Source organism: Arachis duranensis, chromosome 9 (assembly GCF_000817695.3).
Source record: "Arachis duranensis cultivar V14167 chromosome 9, aradu.V14167.gnm2.J7QH, whole genome shotgun sequence".
Classification (NCBI taxonomy): domain Eukaryota; kingdom Viridiplantae; phylum Streptophyta; class Magnoliopsida; order Fabales; family Fabaceae; genus Arachis; species Arachis duranensis.
In genome coordinates, this window is record NC_029780.3 from 91,778,001 (window position 1) to 91,800,997 (window position 22,997).

Sequence of the window (22,997 nt, forward strand, 5' to 3'; positions counted from 1 at the left end):
AGGTACAGCAGAGCTCCACACCGTAATCTATGGTGTGTAGAAACTCCACCGTTGAAAATACATAAGAACAAGGTCTAGGCATGGCCGAATGGCCAGCCTCCCAATGATCTAAGATAGCATCAGAACAAGGATAACTACCCAGATGAAAATACAATAGTAGAAGGTCCTACTTATAGAAAATTAGTAGCCTAAGGTTTACAGAGATGAGTAAATGACATAAAAATCCACTTCCGGGCCCACTTGGTGTGTGCTTGGGCTGAGCATTGAAGCATTTTCGTGTAGAGACTCTTCTTGGAGTTAAACGCCAGCTTTTATGCCAGTTTGGGCGTTTAACTCCCAATTTGGTGCCAGTTCCGACGTTTAACGCTGGGATTTCTGAGGGTGACTTTGAACGCCGGTTTGGGCCATCAAATCTTGGGCAAAGTATGGACTATCATATATTGCTGGAAATCCCAGGATGTCTACTTTCCAACGCCGTTAAGAGCGCGCCAATTGGGCTTCTGTAGCTCCAGAAAATCCACTTCGAGTGCAGGGAGGTCAGAATCTAACAGCATTTGCAGTCCTTTTCAGTCTCTGAATCAGATTTTTGCTCAGGTCCCTCAATTTCAGCCAGAAAATACCTGAAATCACAGAAAAACACACAAACTCATAGTAAAGTCCAGAAAAGTGAATATTAACTAAAAACTAATAAAAATATACTAAAAACTAACTAGATCACACTAAAAACATACTAAAAACGATGCCAAAAAGCGTACAAATTATCCGCTCATCACTCCTCTGGCTGGTTCTCCCTGTCTAAGTTGGGGCGGAGCTGGAACCTACGTCGTCGTCGTGGCGTGAAAGGTAACCGGAGCGTGAGGTGCTGTAGCTAAAGGAGGGGCTTGTGGCTTCTAAAGGAAGTGAGGGAGTATTACGTAGAAAGCGGGACGGATCTGGTGACTGGTGGATCCCTTCTTTTGAAGTTTTTTTTAGAGTAAATTACCAATTTTATCCTCGAATTATCAGAACACTGACAAAAATAACCTCTACTTTTATTAACGATAAAAATACACCTAAAATATTGGAAAACGCTACAAAAATACCCGACCGTAAATAAAAATCTATTCTATTAACAGCGTTAGCTCAGCTGTCAAACGGATTCCGTTACATCCTTCTTCTGCTTCTCCTTTATTCTCCCTTGCTCCCTTCCTCCCCCAAATCTCCCTGAAAAAGCTTATGCTTACCTTCTTCACTTTCACTCTGAATCCATGACTGTTACCTTCTGATCTTCTTTGTCTCACGCTGTCACACCCTACTCCCTGCTCCTTAATTCTTCTTCCTTCTTCTCACTTTCACTTCTCCAACACATAGAACATTTTCTCATCAACCCACGCAACTTTCTCTTTGTCTTCAATGTAGAACCTCGTTGTTGCCACTGCTACTTGCCCGCCGCCCTCGTCGTTGTTGTCAGAAGTAGATCTCACAGCTCCTTACCCTTTTCACTCTCGCAGCAGATCTCTCGATCTTTCCTCTCAGATTCGCCATCGCTATTGCTGCTTGCTCCCTGTCCCTCCATCGCTGTCGAAAACCTGTCTTGCAACATCTTACTCTCCTCTCTCGCAGTAAGCCAATAATGGATAGTCCCTCTCTCTCCAACTTCTATCTTTATCATTATTTCTCTTTGGATTCTATCTTTAATATATTGTTGAAAAAAGTATAATGAGAAATGTGGAATTGGTGATTATGGATGATTATCACTGATTATTGATGTGATTGAGATGAAGATGGTAAGGCGAATGTCTATTTTGGGAGGTTTGGAGGACGGATGGAGTCACTGAGATGCTGCTTATTGTTGTTGTAGTTGCTTTAGGGAGAGAGGGAGGACAGGAGGAGAGGGTAGCATCACCGTAAGCGCTGTTGTTGAGGAGAGAAAGAAGTAAAACAACTAGGAGAGAGAAAGAGAGAGGCAACAAGAAAGAATAATCGAAGAAGGAGAAGTATATGAGCAAGATGACACTGGCAAAGAGTAAGATCATTGTCATACTTGAGGGAGAGAAATTGTGGAAGAAGAGGTGACATCGTATTTGAGGAGAGAAATAGTGAGGAAGATGTTGTTGCAGGAGCTTCAGCTAGGAAGATGATGTTGTTATTGTTATTGCAATTTTGGAGTGACTGAGATATGCTGCTGTTGTTGTTGTAGCTTGCAGCGGCTTTGGGGAGGGTTAGGGGAGGGAAGGAATGTCCGAGATGTTTATTAATGTTGTTGTAGTTGCCTTGGGGAGGGAGGGAGTGATGGAGAACGAAGGAGAAGCAGAAGAAGGGGTGTAACGGAATCCATTTGACAGCTCAAGAAATTCTGTTAACGGAATTATTTTTTATTTCCGGTCGGGTATTTTTGTAGCGTTTTTGAATATTTAGGTGTATTTTTGTCGTTAATAAAAGTGGAGGTTATTTTTGTCAGTGTTCTGATAATTCGAGGGCAAAATTGGTAATTTACTCTTTTTTATGTAAGGGTAAAATCGTCTAAAAAATGTTGTTTCTGGACAAAAGGACAATTTTTTAACATTTTGTAATGTTGAGGATGATTTTAATAAGAAAAAATGTCAAGGACGATTTTGATTTTGGCCCAAGACCTTAAGGACAAAAAAAGTACTTAACTCTTTTCAAAAATCAGACCAAAAATTTCATTAAAAGCTCTTAAGCATATTGACAAATACTTGGCATGCACAAATGTTAAACATGAAAAATCAAGATCAAGTAGCAATTGAAAGCCCTAATTTCAAATCAACAATCAACACCAATAACAAAGAATACATATCCGACAATAACAAAGCTGATGCGTGAGCATCTTTTCTTTATTTTCTTGTTATTTTAGCTATGAATTTATTGAATTTTGTTGACTTTTAGTGTTTGAAGCCTATTTGGATGCTACTTTGAAGCGTGTTGTGATTTATTTCAGAAAAAATCTGGGCAAGTTTGGGAGAGTTCGTGCAAAAGAAAAATGAAGAAATTCGTTCCTGTCAAGCTGGCGATAAACGCCACCTCCAGGCGTTTAGCGTCAGACGCCTCGTACTGCGTGCAAGCTTTCAGATGGGCTGATTCTTAATGCCACAGCTGACGTTTAGTGTGGGAGACGTCGTAATTTATGCCAAGAATCAGAAGCTGTCAGCACTTAACGCCGAGCTTGGCGTTTAGCGCCAGGAAGACAGAAACCTCTCCGTCTCAGGGGTGCTAAAAACCGAAACTGGTATTTAGCACCAGTAGCGTGGATCTGGATCATAAAGGACTTCATGGCTGAAGATTTAGTCAATAATTATTTTATTTTACTTATGATTATAATTATTTCAAAACACAATCTTTTAGGTTTAGAATTTATTATTCTATTTTATTTTCAAATCAAATTAGGTTAGATATAAAAGGAAAAAGATTTAGCCATTCAGGCTAGACTTTTCTTTCTCTACCTCATTCTAGTTTTCACAGATTTTGAAACCCTAGTTTTTCTCCGAGTCATGAGCAACTAAACCTTCCCAGTTAAGGTTAGGAGCTCTGTTTATTCTATGGATTAATACTATTGTCATTCTATTTTAATTAATGTATTGATTTTAAATTCAAGGATTTGCTTTCGTTCTTCATCTTAGGAATTATGGTATATTGGAAGATAACCCTTTTTCTACTTGAGTTCTTGTTAAATCTTGGCAAAGTAATTTACTTGTTCAAAAACTTGAAAGTAATTCCTCCTGAACACTAATTGCTTAGACTTAATGGGATACATGACATATAATTCTCTTATCTTTGAGTAATAGGATTTTTGTGGCTAATAAACTAGAATTGGACTCTAACCTCTAATCGAAATTAAGTGACCAAGGAATTGGCGATTGACTAGGTTAGAGAATACTAAATTACTAAGAAATTAGGGTTTAGTCAATTACAGTTTGCCATGAATTGAATCTTGCATGATTAAAATAGTTGTTAAGAAATAGAAATCTGGAAACTAAACAACTCTAAAACCTTAATTGTTCTCTCATTCAATCTTCACAATCTGTTTACTCCTTTCTTTCTTAGTTCTTCTGCTTTACGGTTAATTCATTTGAACCCCAAAACACTCTTTTTTGCCTGTCTGACTAAGTGAATCACTCAACCATTGTTGCTTGGTCCATCAATCCTCGTGGGATCGACCCTCACTCGGTATTACTTGGTACAATCCGGTGCACTTGTCGGTTAGTTTGTGGACTTTAAATTTTGCATCAAGTTTTTGGCGCCATTACCGAGGATTGATTGTGATTGATAACTACCCGTTGTTTGATTGCTTAGATTAAACATTTTTGCTTTAATTTTATTTAATTTTTGCTCTTTAATTTTTGAACATTTAGTTTAATTTGTTTAAATTGTTTCCTTAATTTCTAGAATTGAGTTTGGTGTCCCCACCCTAGTTTCTTTGTTTTATTTTTCCTAATTAATTTTCCTTTGTTATTTTTAAATTTTCTTACATATTTTTTTATCATTTTCGAAATTTTTTAGTTTAACATCTTTAGTGATTTTCAAAAATTCTAGTGATATTTGTTTAGTTTATTTTATTTTATTTCTTTTACACAGGATACCTTTCTGAGAATTCTCTGCACTCTGACGTAGAGATTTCCATCTTTTCTTTGTTCTCCGTTGTTTATGAGTTGGAATAGGAACAAAGAACTTGTTCTAGATTTTGATCATGAGATTGAAAAGACCTTGAGACGGCGTTTACAACAAGCAAGAGCTTATAAAGCCAGTGAGAATCTCAGGGATAATTTTCAGAAAGAAGATGAAGAGTCCACTATGGAGCTCAACAATAACAACAATGCAGGTAATGCCAATGTTGTTAATCCTCCTAATATGACTGAACAACTGAGGAGAACACTTGGCTCATACACTGCCCCTACTCCCTGATTCCTATAGGAATAGCATTGTTGTATCCCATGTTGCTACTAACAACTTTGAGATGAAGCCTCAGTTATTTTCTCTGGCACAACAAAATTGCCAGTTTCACGGTATCCCGCAAGAAGACCTAAACTTGTTTATTTCTAATTTTTTACAGATTTGTGACACTATAAAGACTAATGGAGCGCATCTTGATGTCTATAAGTTACTTCTCTTCCCATTTGCTGTACAGGACGAAGCTAAGTAGTGGCTTGACACACAACTCAAGGAGAGGTTGGACACTTCGGATAAGGTGGTCAACAGATTTTTAACCAAATTCTTTCCACCTCAGAGGCTGACTAAGCTAAAGACGGACGTTCTTGACCTTCAGGCAGAGAGAGGGTGAGTCTCTCTATGAAGCCTGGAAAAGGTACAAGTTGATGCTCAGGAAGTGTCCTCCTAATGTATTCTCAGACTAGATTCAATTGCAAATATTTTATTATGGAGTCTCTGAGACTGCCAGAATGTCTCTGGATAATTCTGCAGGAGGGTCACTCCACATGAAAAAGACCCCTGATTAAGCTATGGAGTTAATTGAAATGATTGCCAACAACCAGTACTTATACTCTTCCGAGAGGACTTTTGTGAAGAAAGGAGTCATGGAATTGGATGCCTTGGATGCTATTATTGCCCAGGACAAGGCTATGTCTCAACAAATTAATGCCATTACACAATAATTGAGTGGAATGCAAGTCTCAGCCATTAATGCTCAAGACACTTCCTATGACATGAGTGGTAGCTTCCCTCAAGGTGAGAATCAAGATTATGGCCAATTTATTCCTGAGCAGGTTAATTACATGGGTAATTCCTCTAGACCCTCCAACAATGACCCTTTTTCAAAGACATATAATCAAGGGTAGAGGAATCACCCTAACTTTGGATGGAGAGACCAATCTCAAAGGCAACCAAACTTCAATAATTCTTAGGGCGGTTTTAATCAGAATAACTTCAACAACCGTCAGTTTCAAGCCTTTCAAATGCAGCAAACACCCTCTCAGTCGCAAAGTACTCCTGACTTAGCATCTATTGTTGCAGAGCTCCCCAAGAATCAACATAGTTTTACGCAAGAAACTAGAGCTTCTCTCAGAAACTTGGAAATGCAATTAGGTCGGTTGAGAAAGCAAGTACTCGAAGAGACCTCCAAACACTCTTCCTAGTGACGCAGTGCCTAATCAAAAAGAAGAGTGCAAGGCTATCACATTAGTGGGTGAACCAGTGACAGATGAGGAGACACAGGTTACTGAAGGTTCAATTGAAAAATAAGCCCCAGAAAAGACTGAGGATACTGTATAAATGCCCTTTCAAGGCATCCGGATAACCCCTTTCCAGTTGATCATGAGACATATCCGGCATTGCCTAAGGCACCTGAGTACAAGCCAAAGATGCCATATCCTTAGAAACTTCAAAAAGAGACCAAGAACAAGCAATTCTCAAAGTTCTTGGAAGTTTTCAGAAAGCTGCAATTCAATATTCCTTTTGCTGAGGTTTTAGAGCAAATACCTTTCTATGTCAAGTTCATGAAGGATTTACTTTCTAAGAAGAAGACTTTAAAGAGAGATGAGACAGTGGTCCTTACCAAGGAATGTAGTGCCATAATTCAGAGCAAACTGCCAAGGAAGATGCCAGATCCAGGGAGCTTTCAGATTCCATACACCATTGGGAGCACAACCTTTGAAAAAGTTTTATGTGATTTGGGTGCAAGTATTAATTTAATGCCATTGTCTATGATGAAGAAATTACAAATTAAAGAGACACAACCAACAAGGATAGTATTACATATGGCAGATAAGTCTCTAAAACATGAACATGAAATAGTGGATAACATCTTGGTCAAGGTGGAAAAATTATTCCTTCCAGCATATTTTGTGATCCTTAACATGGAAGAGGATGAAAATTTGTTTGTAATCCTAAGAAGACCATTCCTAGTTGCTGAGAGAGCTCTAATCGATGTTAAAAAGGGTAAATTTGTTCTGATGGTGCATGAGGAGCTTTTGATCTTCAAGGTTCTTAGAACAATACAACACTCAAGTGAAGGAGACAGGTGCATGAGGAATGAATCCACTAACCCAAATCTTTATGAATCCCTCAATGAGGTAAAACAGAGTTTGCAACCCAAGCCTCCTTTAGTGGGAATCAATACAATTCCCTGACATCAAACCTAAGTTTGGTGTTGGGGTGCATCATCCACTAAGAAGGGAACTCCGAAGAAGAAAATACCCAAAGGATGGAGAAACAGAAAAATCTCTACTAAATATTTCTCACCTGGGATGAAAGTGGTGTTGGCTCAAAGCCCAGTGTTACCTCATACAGTGAACATGATCCTTTCTCTTTAGAATATACAGTTAATCCATGAGAATACAGAAAGACGATTCATAACGAGATGTGAGAAGTTGAAACACCATGATCAATCTTCAACTTAGTAGAGCCAAATGTCAATCTATTGACGTTAAAGAAGCGCTTGTTTGGAGGCAACCCAATAGTCCGTATCCTTTGATTTCACAATATTATAGTTTAAATTTAATTATTATAGTTAAGTGCAGTTTTCCTTTATTTTACATGTGTTTTGGTCATGCAAAGTGTTTAAAATAGGAACAAGAGGAATTAGAAGGGAAAACAAAACACCCTGGAGGAAAATAGATTTGGGTAACCTGGCGCTAAATGCCAGGCTAGGTGTTTAGCGCCAGAAGACATGAAAATCGAGACACAGCCACTGCACCCTTGGCGCTAAATGCAGACCTGGCCACTTAGCGGTGAAATACACAGATTACGAGAAGATTCTACTGTCTCAGTGGCGCTAAACGTCAGGAGTAGCATTTAGCACGAACAAATAAAAAGAAAGGATTTTATCTCAATGGCGTTTAACGCCCTAATGGTCATCAAAATTGAAACATCGTGGCACTAAATGTTGAAGCTGGCGTTTAGCACTTGAACATTGAAAATGGTAAACCCAGTCATCTTTCACCTTCATTATTTCCAAAACCATACATTCCCTTCCTTCTATTTCAACCGTGCCCTCTACCCCCATCTATAAATACCACTTCCTTTTCCTCTTTCACCATAACCCTATCAATATCACAATATTCTCTTCTCTTACTAATCCTTCCCAAGTCCCTTTCTTTCCTTAACTTAACATCCACTGCCCATTCCACTTTCTTATCCCTCTTTCTTTTCTCTAGTTCCCCTTCTCACCATATTTTTACTTCGTTCCATTTTGTTCTTTATTTTTTTCTTCTTTTTTTTATTTTTGCTTGGGATGAGAAAAAGCTCTAAGTTTGGTGTTGGGGCGCTTCATTTTTTCCTTCTTTTATCATCATCACTACAAAAAAAATATATTTTAGCGACAAACTTTTAGTGGCAATAGTTTAATGGCTACTAATTCTTTAATTTAACTCATATTTTTGCGACAATTATATATTTACCATTATTACTATATGTTATAGTGGCCATTATTACTATTGCCAGAAAATTATTATCTTTTTTTGGTTTTAGTTTTATTTTTTATAATTTATTATAGTGGCCATTACAATAATTGCTACTAAACTTTTATTATCATTTTTTCTTTTATTTTTATCTCCTAAATCAAATTAAAAATGAAAGAGAAAGAAAAACTAAAAAAGAAAGAAAGAGCCACTGGGTTAATTCGTGCAATCCCTCCATCGCCGATCACCACCGCTGTAACCGTAGCCTTCGCCGACAGCCGCCATCCATCATCCTACTCTTTGGACCTCGTATTCCATCCGATCCACCTCAGATCTGCATCTCTATCATCATTTGTTCGTCTCAGATCTACGTCGCCAAAGCCTTCCAGCCTCAGATCCGCACCTCCACCGCTTGCACCGCCGTCGTTCTTGCGCGTAGATGCACAAGATTGTCACCGCAGGTACGTCTTCTCCCTATAATTTTTCAATTTTGGTTTGAATATTCAGAAGCCTGTGATTCTCTCTGTGTGTTCTTACTTTTTGCTTTGTTTGTTCGCTTGATCCTAATGAATCTGGCATATCAAGTTGAAATCGAAGTATTTTTTTAGTAATAAATCTTATTTGGATTTTGGTTTAAGTGTTTGAAATGCTTTCTGCAGAGTTTCATTAAGATTATGTTTGCATTGTTGCTCAAAATATAAAAATGTTTGAGTGTCTATTTGCAGTGGTGATTGTTGGTAAAGAGTGAGATGTTGATGCTGCATTTTCTAATTTTGTGGTTTTTAGAATATCATCACTGCTAGTTTTATTGTCTTTAAATTACTCAACTAACAATCTTGGGTAAAAATATGTTGATGGATTCAAATTATGAACTGCATTTTCAATTAGTAGAAGATTATGAACTGCATTTTTAATTTTCATGTTTAAATTTTAGGTTAAAAGCTGTTTAATCAAACATAAATGCATATAACAAGGAAAACAATGTCATAATTTCATGCCATGTTATAAATTTTTCTCACTATCTCTCTGTTTTGTTTCAATAATGGAGTTGGGAAGAATACTCCACTTTGTTAAGGATAAGACTATTCTCATCACTGGAGCCACTGACTTCCTTGCCAAAAGTACATATATTATTCTCTCTTTCAATGTATAATTCATTCATATTACTAAATGTATTTATGTGTTTGGTTTTGTAACATAAAAATAGTTCTAGTGGAGAAGATAACCAACCAAATGTTAAGAAGATATTTCAACCAAATTCAACTAAGTCTACTACTCACCGCTTCCAAAATGAGGTACTATTAATACTTACTTAGTCTGTTACACTTGATTGCTTTTCCAAATAATACTATTAATTGTTGCAGATCATAGGCAAGGACTTGTTTAGATTGCTAAAGAAAAATTTAGGTCCAAACATCAATTCCTTTGTAGCACAAAAATTGACACTCGATCTAGGGGATATTTCCCGCCAAGATTTGGGTTTGGACTCTCATTCTATTCTCAAGCAACAAATTTCCGACCAAAAAAGTACGAATGATATCTTAATTTATCTTGGTTAAGGGTATAAAGAAGGAAAGAGATGAGGAGTAGATGGATAATAGCTTTTCAACCTTGTGGTTTATTTGGATAGTTGTTAAAACCTTTGAGAAGAGTTGCAGGTTTTATGATTTTTCAACTGGTATCATACAATGCATGTGTTTTGTGATTTGTGTTCTGTTAAAAGTTTATTATAGTGACCTTTGATTCAGATGCATGCATAAGTTCTGTGGCAAATGACTTCATATGTGCTCTATATACTATAATTTTGATGATAGATCATGTACGTCTATTCCTCTTTAACAAATGTGAAACCGAGATAACATACATGAAATACAAATGTGGAAGTAACATTAATCAGTTAGTTATTACTATTATTGTTAAGATGAGATTTTAAGTACTGGAGTTGCGACACAACTGTATAAATTTTATTATTCATTGTTATTACGAGATGTGTAATGAAGCCAAGTATTCCATGAACTAGATAATTAAAATAAATATTTTGAAACAAACGACCATTCTAATTCTGAAAAGTTCTTGATGCTTTCATCCTTAATTTGCATTTGCTTTTTGATTGGCATAATTTAGAATTTAGAAATTGCCATTGGAACATGAGGCATCTTTGATGATGCAGAGGTGATTTTTTACGTAAAGGACTACCTTGACAATTTAGGTTGTGAAAATTCAAGCAAAATTATTTTTACTGTTTATTTTCTTTCAGCAGAGCGATAGTGATGCTAGAAGCAGAAGTTAGAGAATTTGTATGCAATTTGAATACTCCATTGGAAGAGAAATCATCCTCTAAACAAAATATGGCTGCAGTGTCTGATCCCATGAAGAAACAAGAATTTGTTATTGTAAGAGAAAAAATTGGTTTCGATTTACAGTTATGACAATTGAAGATTATAAAATAGGTTTATACTAAAGACAATGTGAAAGCACTTTAGGGAAGTAATAGATGGAATGAGTGCAAGTTTCGTATATCAGTATTAATTTGAGTATATTAGGACTTAAATGATGTGCAAAATTGCTATACATTAGATTTATTTATAAGAAATTTTATTTAATATAATTTTATTCAATCTTACTAGAATAGTTAATACAAAGGCCTACGATCATAATTAAAATGCAGGTTAGGATTGATCATATGGCTCGTGCTTTGTCAAAGACACATAGATCACCAGTGGTGGATTTTGTACACAATCTTTGCCACATCATCAACAGGTAGTCTTAACTTGAATATGCTCATGAATTTTTGAGTTAACAGTTAACACAATTACTGAAATGAAACACCTCTTATTAAGTATACAAGTTAGGCTAACTGATCTCTACTTTTAATGTAACTATTTTTTAAGAGTACTATCAAGTGAGAGGAGAAAATGAAAGAAATATTTATTTTGACACTTAATTATAATGGATTCACAAAATTCTGTAATATAGTCTCTACTATAAAGTTAGTTGCATTGTAAACTAGAATTGGATAGGAATTTACAGAAAATTTGCATTGACTACATTTGAGCTGTCATAGAAAGTTGAAAGTCATTGAGGGTGGGTAAAGAAATACACCTGTAGCAATTTCATATATTAAGAGGGTAAGTGGTCGTTGAAGATTTATTTAACAAGGATCATTATGTATTGAACATGTAATCAAGTTTTTTGTTCTTTTTTTACAAAGTAGTAACCAATCCTAATTGCACAAGCATTCTTTTAACACCAAATAAGCTCCTGTTTATAACCTTTGATCCCTGAATTTGTACCTTTTGCATATTATACTTTGCTCATCCATGAAATATTTATGTGGATTTAAGAAAGATACAATCCTTGGAGAGATGCTCTTTACAGCTTTCATCCATGAAACATTTGCTTTTTGATTGGCATAATTAAGATACAATCTGCATTTGCTTTTTGATTGGCTTTGTTATGGTCAATGATTGGCAAAATTTGAGTGAACTGTTAAACTTGTAAAAAGTATTTTGAGAAAATAATTTGAGAAAATAATATATGTTTTTTTGAGAAAATAATTTGAAAGATATAGGCACATTGCATTATTTTCTTGGACTGAAAATATCAAAATACACAAGTTATCTGATTCAGAACTTCATGTATCTTAACAAAAATATGTTAAAGATCTTTTGAATAGAGTTGGCATGTTACATTCCAAACCAATGCCAACACTTATGATCTCTACACTTAAATTGACTACTGCAGGATCAGAGTTGTTTGAAGATGCAACTCTATATATAGTTTTTCTTAGATCAATCGCTAAAAACGAAAATTAGGCTACTTTTAAAGGTACAATTAGATCATTGATAACACTTGTATTGCTATATTGATATAACATAGTTATAGGCTTGTAGTATTTTTTGTTGTTTAGATTTGTAATATAATTTATTACTTTTCAAGATAAATTTGTGTATCAATATTTTGAGTTTAATGAAATATCTCATTTTGTAGTAATTAATTTCAGTATATTTATATTATGTATAACAATAATAATTGTTGGCAAAAATAATCGAGATTTTAGAAAAAAAAACAAATAGTTCGTTATTTCTAAGAAAATGAGTATAATATAATTAAAAAAAGTCTTAAGATTTTAGCGGCAATAATAATGGTCGATAAAAGTGAATAACATTACAATTTTAGGATTATTTTTAGTGGCCATATAAATTGCCGGTAAAATGAGTTTTGGCAGCAATAGTAATGGCCACTAAAAATAAATAACATTGCATTTTTAGAATTACTTTTGGTGGCCATATAAATTGCCAAGAAAACGGCCACTAAAAGTTATATACTTTTTGCGGCCATTAAAAAGGCTTTTACCGGCAAATGTTATAATTGCCGTTAAAACCTTTTAGCGACATCGCATAAGACGACTAATGTCTAATTGCCGGTAAATGTATTAACGACTATTTTTATTGCCGCTAAAAGCAAAATAAATGGCCGCTAAAAGTGATTTTTCTTGTAGTGCATCCATATGACACCGAAAACCAAAGAATCCTCTTCAAGGAAAAGAAAGGAGAAGGCTCCCACAATTGATCCGTTTGATGTGAACCGATTTAGCTCCAAGACACACGAAGATCATTTTAATGAGATAGTGAGCGAAAAGAAGGTGATCCCAGAAGTGCAATTTAACTTGCAACCAAATGAATATCCAGAGATCCAGGAGCAAATTCTGAGGAGAGATTAGGAAGTTATGTGCAACTCCGTGACCGATGTTGGTGTTCTGCTGGTCAGCGAGTTTTATGCCAATGCTTAGGTGACTTACAAGCATGTCACCGGCATGAACCCCAACCCAAAGAATTGGCACACTATGGTCCGAGGGAGGATCTTAGAGTTTGGTCCAGAAAGGGTGAGGATACTTCAAATATCGCAATCTAGAGATGACCCTCACTCCTACACTCACAGGGTCAACAGTGATCAGAGACTGGACCAAATTCTCACTGATATATGCCTCCCAAAAGTTCATAACAACTGAGAAGGCATGATCTGAAGCCGGTTGCTCAGGGGTGGCTGGAGTTCACTGGTGCACGAAACTGACTCCGCACGTTTCGCACAGATAGACTGGCAAGTATACCGGGTTGTCCAAGTAATACCTCAGGTTAGTGAGGGTCGATCTCACGGAGATTGTTGGTTTGAGCAAGCAATAGTTACCTTGCAGATCTTAGTCAGGTGGATAGAAAATATAGTTATCACGAGAAAACGCATAAAATAGATAAATAAATAAAACGTTGCTAGATAGGTGTGAAATCTATGGTATGAGAACGGTTAGGCTTTGGAGATGCTTTTTCCTTCGGGATCAACTTTTTTCACCAACTACTCCAACTTATGATTGATTCATTCCATGGCAGGCTGTATATGATTAACGCCAGGTCAGCAGTCATTAATATCCTCTGCTTCAGCTCAAACGCAGGGTCAGCAATAATCCAATCTGAACGAGGGTGAAGCTCTAGCAGTCCATTCCCTTGGTGATCCTACTCAAAACACCGCAGACAACATCGGATCTTCCAGATCAGAGAACGCTGCTTCTTTGGTTCTAGCCTATACCGCAAAGACTCTAATCGCCCCACACCTCAGCTGCACTGAAATCTCGAGAAGTACCCAACAAAGTCGTGGATTAGCCGTCTAAGTGATGTATAATCAAGATAGTGGTTCAATACTATCCCATCAAGGAATCGCAAGAACCCATGTGAATAGAGATGATGATCCAGTTACACTCCCAGTCAATTAGGATGAAGAACGAAGATACAACTTAGAATAGAATCAAGCATAGATTGAAGTAGAATATAGTGATATTATTAATTTATAAGAATCAGCAGAGCTCATAATCTTAACCTAGGAGGTTAGTGACTCATTACTTACAGAAGAGTGATGTAAAACGTGTAGAATGGGCAAGAGTAAGGCAGAAGATCCTAAACATGGGTGATCTTCTCCTATATATACTAATCTAATAACTCAAGATTACAGAAATAAGATAAACTAGTCTTGCAGTGCGAAAATCCACTTTCTGAGCCCACTTGGTGAGTATTTGGGCCGAGCTTGAGTGAAATCCACGAGCTAGTGCTCTCTTTTGGGCATCCAACGCCAACTTTCGACTCCTGAATGGGCGTTGACGCCAGGTGCTCCCTTTTGGGCGTTGGATGCTAGGAATAGGGTTGGTGGCTGGGGTTGAATGCCAGTTTTAGGCCTTCATTTCCACAGCAAAGTATAAACTATTATATATTTCTAGAAAGCACTAGATGTTAGCTTTCCATAGCCATTAAGAGTGCACCATTTGGACTTTTGTAGCTCTGGAAATGCTCCTTCGAGTGCATGGATGTCGGATCCTGACAGCATCTGCAGTCCTTTCTCTGTCTCTGAATCAGACTTTTGCTCAAACTTCTCAATTTCAGCCAGAAAATACCTGAAATTACCATAAAACATACAAACTCAAAGTAGAATCCAAAAATATGAATTTTTCACTAAAACCTATGAAAATATAATAAAACTTAAACAAAACATAATGAAAACTATATGAAAATAATGCCAAAAAGCGTATAAAATATCCACTCATCAGAACACCAATCTTAAATTGTTGTTTGTCCCCAACTAAATAAGAACAAGTAGGATTAAAAAGAAATAGAAGGACACAATAGATCTCAGAGTTCTCAATGAAGCTCGGTTTCAGTTAGATGAGCGGGACTAGTAGCTTTTTGCTTCTGAATAGTTTTGGCATCTCACTTTCCTTTGAAGCTCAATTAGTTCTTTTTTATTCTTGAATACAACTTCTTTAGAGTCTTGACCGTCACCCTAAGCGCTTTGTTTTTCAGTATTACCACTGGATACATAAACGCCACAACCACTTAACTGGGTGAACTCTATCAGATTTTGATTCAGCTTTGCTAGAATCCCCAGAAAGTGGTGTCCAGAGTTCTTAAGCACACTCTTTTGAACTGTTTAGGCTAAGATATTTCTTTTAGACCCTCCTAACCATTGATGTTCAAATCCTTGGATCCTTGCTCTTTTAGACCCTCCTAACAATTTTTTTTCTGCTTTTTGTTGCTTTTTCTTGCTTCAAAATCATTTTTTGGATTTTTCAGATTACCAATAATACTTCTCTTTTATCATCATTCTTTCAAGAGCCAATATTCTTAACTCCAACATCAAATATGCATTGTTCATTCATGCATTCAGAAAGTAAAAGCAATGCCACCATATCAACATAATTGAACTATTCTTAATATATAACTCGAAATTCATGCATCTTACTTTTCTTTTTCAAATAAATTTTTTCTTTTAAGCAAGGTGAGAGATGCATGGAATATTTCATAGCTTTAAGACATAAAATCAAGATGATCATGCACTAGAAACAGACAATAAGATAAAATACATGAAAAATAGAAAAATAACATAGGCAACAGGGGATTAAGGAAACGGGTCCACCTTAGTGATGGTGGCTACTACTCCCTCTGGAGAATCCAATTGAGCGCTTGATGTCTTCTATGTCACACCCCTGTCTGTGTTGTTCTTCCCTCATGGCTCTTTGATCTTCTCTTATTTCATAGACGATGGTGGAATGCTCTTAATGTTCCATCCTTAACTAATCCATGTTGGAGCTTAATTCTCCTAGAGAAGTATGCAATTGGTCCCAATAGCCTTAGGAAGGAAAATGCATCCCTTGAGGCATTTCAGGGATTTCTTGTTGAGGCAACTCCACATGATCTTGTTGAAGTGCATGTGTAGGCTCTCTGGTTTGTTCCATCCTTCTTTTAGTGATGGACTTGTCCTCCTCAATGGGGATGTCTCCTTCTATGACAATTCCAGCTGAATTGCATAAGTGATATATAAGGTGGAGAAATGCCAACCTTGCTAAGGTGGAAGGCTTTTCAGCTTTCTTATATAGTTCTTGAGGTATTACCTCATGTACCTTTACCTCACTTCCAATCATGATACAATAAATCATGATGGCTCTGTCAATGGTTACTTCTGACCAATTGCTAGTAGGGATGATGGAGCGTTGGATGAATTCTAACCATCCTCTAGCTATGGGCTTGAGGTCAAGCCTTTTTAGTTAGATAGGCTTGCCTTGAGCATCCCTCTTCCACTGAGCTCCTTCCAAACAAATGTCTGAAAAGACTTGGTCTAGCCTCTGATCAAAATTGACTGTCCTAGTGTAAGGATGTGGGTCTCTTTGCATTATTGGCAAATAGAGCGCCAACCTTACACTTTCTGGGCTGAAATCCAAGGGTCGCCCTCAGACCATGGTGCTCTAATTTTTAGGATGTGGGTTCACACTAGTGTCATGGTTTTTAGTAACCCATGCATTATCATAGAACTCTTGCACCATCAATATTTCAACTTCCAAAATAGGATTGGTTAGGACTTCCCAACATTTCCTCCGGATTTCTCGTTGAATCTTTGGGTACTCATTCTTTTTTAGCATATAGAGGACTTCAGAAATCACCCTTTTTTGCCACTACTTCATAGAAGTGGTCTTGATGAGCTTTGGTGATGAATCTCTTCATCTCCTAAGGTTCAGAGGTAGAAGCAACTGCTTTCCCTTTCCTCTTTCTAGAGGATTCTTCAACTTTGGGTGTCATAAGTATGAAAAAAGCAAGGCTTTTCTAACTCCAAACTTAAAAGCTTTGCTCGTCTTCGAACAAAAAAATGGAAGAAAAGAGGAGAAGAAGAAGAGAATAGAGTGGAGAAAGAGGGAGAGAGAGTTTCGTCAATTGGAGGATGATGTATATGAATTGTGTGTTGAAAGGGTTAAAAGAATGGGTATTTATAAGGGTGGGATAGGGTAGGGTTCGAATGTGAGGGGGTTGGTGGGATTTATGATGGTTTTAGAAAGAGATTTGGATTTGATTGGTTGAGGGTTTATGGGGAAGAGTGTGCAGGGAAGAGTAAAAGTAGAAGAGAGAAGAAGGTGGAGTAGGTGGAGATTCTGTGGGACCCACTGGTCCTGGGATGCTAGGAAATTTGAATTTCCTGCCCCCTTGTGGGCGTTGAACGCCTAGTTCCTGCTCTTAGCTGGCATTCAACGCCAGCTACATGCTCCTTATAGGGTGTTGAATGCCCATTAGGGGCTTCCTTTCTGGCATTCAACACCAGGTATGTGCCTCCTTTGGGGCATTGAACGCCCAGTCTCTGTCCCCTGGCTGGCGTTTAACGCCAGTTTTAGGCTCCCTGGCTGGCGTTCAACGCCAGCAATGCTACTCTTCATGTATGTTGAATGCCCATTCTGGCGTTCAATGCCAGCAAGGTACCTACTCCAGGGTGTTCTGTTTTCAGTTCTAACTCTTCCTGTTTCTGTTCTAAATACTGCACATGATCACAAACTTAAACAAATATGAAAATTAAACTGACATATCTAAAATAAAATGAAAAAACAAGAAAAACTCTAATTATTGGTGGATTGCCTCCCAACAAGTGCTTCTTTAACGTCACTAGCTTGACGATTAGCTTCTTACGGAGATGGATAGGGGCTCAGAATTTCACCCCTTATAGTGATCTCTTTGCCTGTGTTCTCATGGATGATCTCCACAAGCTCTAGAGACAGAATCTTGTTCACTGTGTATGGAACGACTGGGTTGTTAGTGAAGACAACTCTCATGCCAGGTGAGAGGCCTTCAGTGGGGATCTTTTTGTCCCTCCAGCCTTTAGGTACTTTCTTCTTAGTACCTTTATTCTCAGTGCTTGATGATAGCTGCCCAACACCAAACTTAGAATTGGTGTTTAGGGGATTTGTATAGCTTTGCACTGAGAGAGAGGGTTACAACACTAGGTGTTGCACAACTGTCTCTCTTTTGTCAGAGGGAGAGTTAGGGTTAGGCATCTTGAACAAGATGTGGTCCTCCCATAACTGTAGAATCAACTCTCCCTTTGCTACATCAATGATGGTATTGGCAGTGGCCAGGAAAGATCTTCCAAGGATGATAGATTCATCCTTGTCTTTCTCAGTATCCAAGATTATAAAATTTGTAGGGATGTAAAGGTTTTCAACCTTTACTAAGACATCCTCTACTAGACTATAAGCCTTTTTCATTTATTTGTCTGCCATCTCTAATGAGATTCTTGCAGCTTGTACCTCAAAGATTTCCAGCCTCTCCATTACAAAGAGTGGCATGAGGTTTATGTTTGACCCTAGGTCACACAGAGCCTTCTCAAAGGTAATGGTGCCTATGGTGCAAGGAATCAGGAAGCGTCTGGGATCCTGCAGCTTCTGAGGTAGTTTCTGTTGAATCAAGGCATTCAGTTCCTTGGTGAGCACTGGAGGTTCTTCTTCCATTGTCTCTATGCCAAACAACTTGGCATTCAACTTCATGAGAAGTCTTAGGTACCAAGCAACTTGCTCTTCCCTAGTCTCCTCTTCCTCATCAAAGGAGGAGTTATCCTCATAATCCATGAATTGTAACAAGGCATTCAATGGAACTTCTATAGTCTCCTCATGAGCGTTAGTTGCCTTCAGTTCTTCAATAGGTGACTGTTTAGTGGGCGTTGAACACCCAAATGCCCCATTACTGGTGTTCAACACCAGTGACGATGCTTCTTTGGGCGTTGAACACCTAGTAAGGACTTCCTTACTGGCTTTCAATGCCAAGAATGGCTCCTCTTTGGGCGTTGAACGCCCAGTAAAGACTTCCTTACTGGCGTTCAACACCAAATTATCCCCTTCAGATTCGGTCTCAATGTCCACTGTGATGGCCTTCCCTCCTCTCTTCGGTTCACTTCGGTGTTACTAGGAAGAGTGTTAGGAGGGGTCTCAAGGATTCTCTTACTCAGTTGATCAACATGTACCTCTAGATTTCTGATGGAGGGCCTAGTTTCTGTTATGAAACTGTGAGTGGTCTTAGAGAGTTCAGAGACTATGGTTGCTAAGTCAGAAAGGCTCTGCTTAGAAGTCTTCATGTTTTGCTGAGAAGAAGGGAATGGTTTATTATTAAACCTATTCTGGTTTCTTCCACCTTGATTATTGTTGACGCCTTGCTGAGGCTTCTGTTGATCTCTCCATGAAAGGTTAGGATGATTTCTCCATGAGGAGTTGTAGGTGTTTCCATAGGGTTCTCCCATGTAATTCACCTCTTCCATCTTGGGTTGATCTGGATCATAGGCATCTCCATCATAGGAGGTGTCTTGAGTGCTGCTAGTTACAGCTTGTGATCCAGTCAAATGCTGAGAGATCATATTGACCTATTGGGTCAAGATCTTGTTCTGAACCAATATGGCATTCAGAGTGTCAACTTCCAAGACTCCTTTCTTCTGAGCTATCCCATTGTTTACAGGGTTTCTCTCAGAAGTGTAAATGAATTGGTTGTTTGCAACCATTTCAATGAGTACTTGTGCCTCTTCAGGAATTTTCTTCAAGTAGAGTGATCCACCAGCAGAATGGTCCAAAGACATTTTGAACATCTCTGATAGACCATCATAGAAGATTCCTAGGATAGTCCATTTTGAGAGCATGTCAGGAGGACATCTTCTTATCAGTTGCTTGTATCTTTCCCAAGCTTCATAGAGGGATTCACCCTCTTTTTGTCTGAAGGTTTAAACTTTCACCCTGAGCTTGCTCATTTTCTGCGGTGGAAAGAACTTGGCCAAGAAAGCATTGACCAACTTTTCCCAAGAGTCTATGCTTTCTTTAGGTTGAGAATTCAACCATATCCTAGCTTTGTCTCTAACAGCAAAGGGAAAAAGCATAAGTCTGTAGACCTTGGGATCCACTCCATTGGTCTTAACAGTATCACAGATTTACAAGAATTCAGATAAGAATTGATGTGGATCTTCCCGTGGAAGTCCATGAAATTTACAATTCTACTGCCTTAGAGAGACTAACTGATGCTTAAGCTCAAAGTTGTTTGCTCTAATGGCAAGTATGGAGATACTTCTTCCATAGAAGTCAGAAGTGGGTGCAATGAAGTCACCAAGAATCTTTCTTGCATCTCTTCCATTATTCTGATTGGCTACCATATTTGTATTTTCAGTTTCTTGTTCGAAAAGTTCTGTGAGGTTTTCTCTGGAGTGTTGTGCTTTAACTTATTATAAACACCTTCTTATAGTCCTCTCAGATTCAGGATCAGGATCAAAGAGAGGTTCTTTGCCCCTGTTCCTGCTCATAAACAAGAAAAAGAAAAACAAGAAAGAAAGAGAATGGGAGTTTCTATGTCAAAGAATAGAGAACTCCCTGTGAGATATGGAGAAGAAAGAAGAATGAGAAGAAGAATTCGAAAATTAAGAAGTAAAAAGAGAAACTAGAATTAAAATACTTTTATTTTTATTTTATTTATTTAATTTTGAAAACAAGAAGGAAATTAAAATCAAATTAACTAAAAAGATTTGAAAATTAGAAGGTGATTTTTGAAAAAGAAGAGAGAGAAAGAGGTAAGAAATTTTTGAAAATAGAAGAGAGAAGAATTAGTTAGGAAGTTTTGAAAAAGATAGAAAGAGAAAGGAGAGTATTAAAGAGATATCAAACTTTTTAAAATTAAAATAAGATAAAGCAAGTAACTAATTAAGAAAGATTGAAAATAAGATAAGACAGGAGATTTGAAAAAGATTTGATTTTAAAATATTTTTGAAATTGAAACAAGATAAGATAAGATATGGTGAAGATTTGAAAAAGATTTGAAAAGATAGCAAGATTTAAAAAGATTTGAAATTTTAAATTTTGAAATTGAGTTTTGAAAATTGAATTTGAAATAAGATAAGATTTTTTAAATTTTAAAGAAAGATAAAAAGATAAGATAAAGATTTAAAAAAGATATGAAAAGGTAAGATTTGAAATTCAAAGTTTAAACTTTACTAACAAGAAAACACCAAACTTAAAAATTTTTAAATCAAGATAAGAAAAGGAACAAGATTTTCAAAATTTTTGAATAAAGATAGAAAAGATATATGTATTTTTTTATTTTTTTGAATTAATGAAGAAAGAGAAAAACAACCAAAAGACACCAAATTTAAAATTTTTAGATCAAAAGACACTAATTTTCAAAAATTAAGAAGAAAAACACCACAAAACACTAAACTTAAAATTTTTAAGATCAAAACAAGAAAAGAAACAAGAACAACTTGAATACCAAGAAAGAACACTAAGAGTAATTCGAAAATTTTAAGGATAATAAAGAACACACAAAGAACACCACACTTAAGAATTGACACTAAACTCAAACAAAAGACACTATTTTCAAAAATTTTTGAAAAAAACACTAAGAAAGTTTGAAACTTTAACAAGAACAAGAATAAAAGACTCACACAAAAGACAAAGATTAATAAAGAAAAGAAAAAGTTTTGAAAAATTTTTTAAAGGAAAACAAAAGACAAACAAAATAGTAAAAAGTACCAAATCTAAGCAACAAGATAATCCGGTAGTTTGTCAAATCCAAACAATCCCCAACAACGGCGCCAAAAACTTAGTGCACGAAACTGACTCCGCACGTTTTGCACATATGGACCGGCAAGTATACTAAGTCATCCAAGTAATACCTCAGGTGAGTGAGGGTTGATCCCACGAGGATTGTTGGTTTGAGCAAGCAATGGTTACCTTGTAGATCTTAGTCAGGCGGATAGAAAATATAGTTGTCAAAAGGAAACGAATAAAATAGATAAATAAATAAAACGTCACTAGATAGGTGTGAAATCTACGGTATGAGAACGGTTGAGGCTTTGGAGATGCTTCTTCCTTCTGGATCAACTTTTCTCACCATCTACTCCAACTTCTGATTGATTCATTCCATGGCAGGCTATATATGATTAACTTCGGGTCAGCAGTCATTAATCTCCTCTGCTTCAGATCAAATGCCAGGTCAGCGTTCATCTAATCTGAACGAGGGGTAAAGCTCTAGCAGTCCATTCCCTTGGTGATCTTACTCAAAACGCCACAAACAAGGTCAGATCTTCTGGATCAAAGGACGTTGTTCCTTTGGTTCTAGCCTATACCACAAAGGCCCTAATCACCCCGCACCTCGGCTGCACTGATGTCTCAAGAAGTACCCAACAAAGTCGTGGATTAACCGTCTAAGAGATGTATAATCAAGTTAGTGCTTCAATACTATCCCGTCAAGGACTCGTAAGAACCCATGTGAAAAAGGATGACGGTCAAGTTACACTCCCAATCCATTAGGATGAAGAATGAAGATACATCTTAGAATAGAATCAATCATAGATTGAAGTATTATAGTGATATTATTAATTCATAAGAATCAGCAGAGCTCCTAACCTTAACCTAGGAGGTTAGTGACTTATTGCTTATAGAAGAGTGATGTAAAACACGTAGAATAGGCAAGAGTAAGGTAGAAGATCCTAAACATGGGTGATCTTCTCCTATATATGCTAATCTAATAACTCAGGATTACAGAAATAAGATAAACTAGTCTTGCAGTGCGAAAATCCACTTTTCGAGCTCACTTGGTGAGTGTTTGGGCTGAGCTTGAGTGAAATCCATGAGCTAGTGCTCTATTTTGGGCGCCCAACACCAGATTTGGACTTTTGAATGGGCGTTGGACGCCAGCTGCTCCCTTCTGGGCGTTGGGCGCCAGGAATGGGGTTGGTGGCTAGCATTGAATGCCAGTTTTGGGACTTCATTTCCAAAGTAAAGTATGAACTATTATATATTTCTGGAAATCACTGGATGTTGGCTTTCCA

The 22,997-nt window shown here is 37.1% G+C and overlaps 1 non-coding gene across 1 annotated transcript; it reads left to right on the plus strand.

Moving 5' to 3' along the window:
• Positions 1-19,821: 19,821 nt before the first annotated feature.
• Positions 19,822-19,925, plus strand: LOC127741956 (small nucleolar RNA R71). The gene has a single exon (XR_008003143.1). It is a non-coding gene; the product is annotated as a small nucleolar RNA R71 (small nucleolar RNA).
• Positions 19,926-22,997: the final 3,072 nt, after the last annotated feature.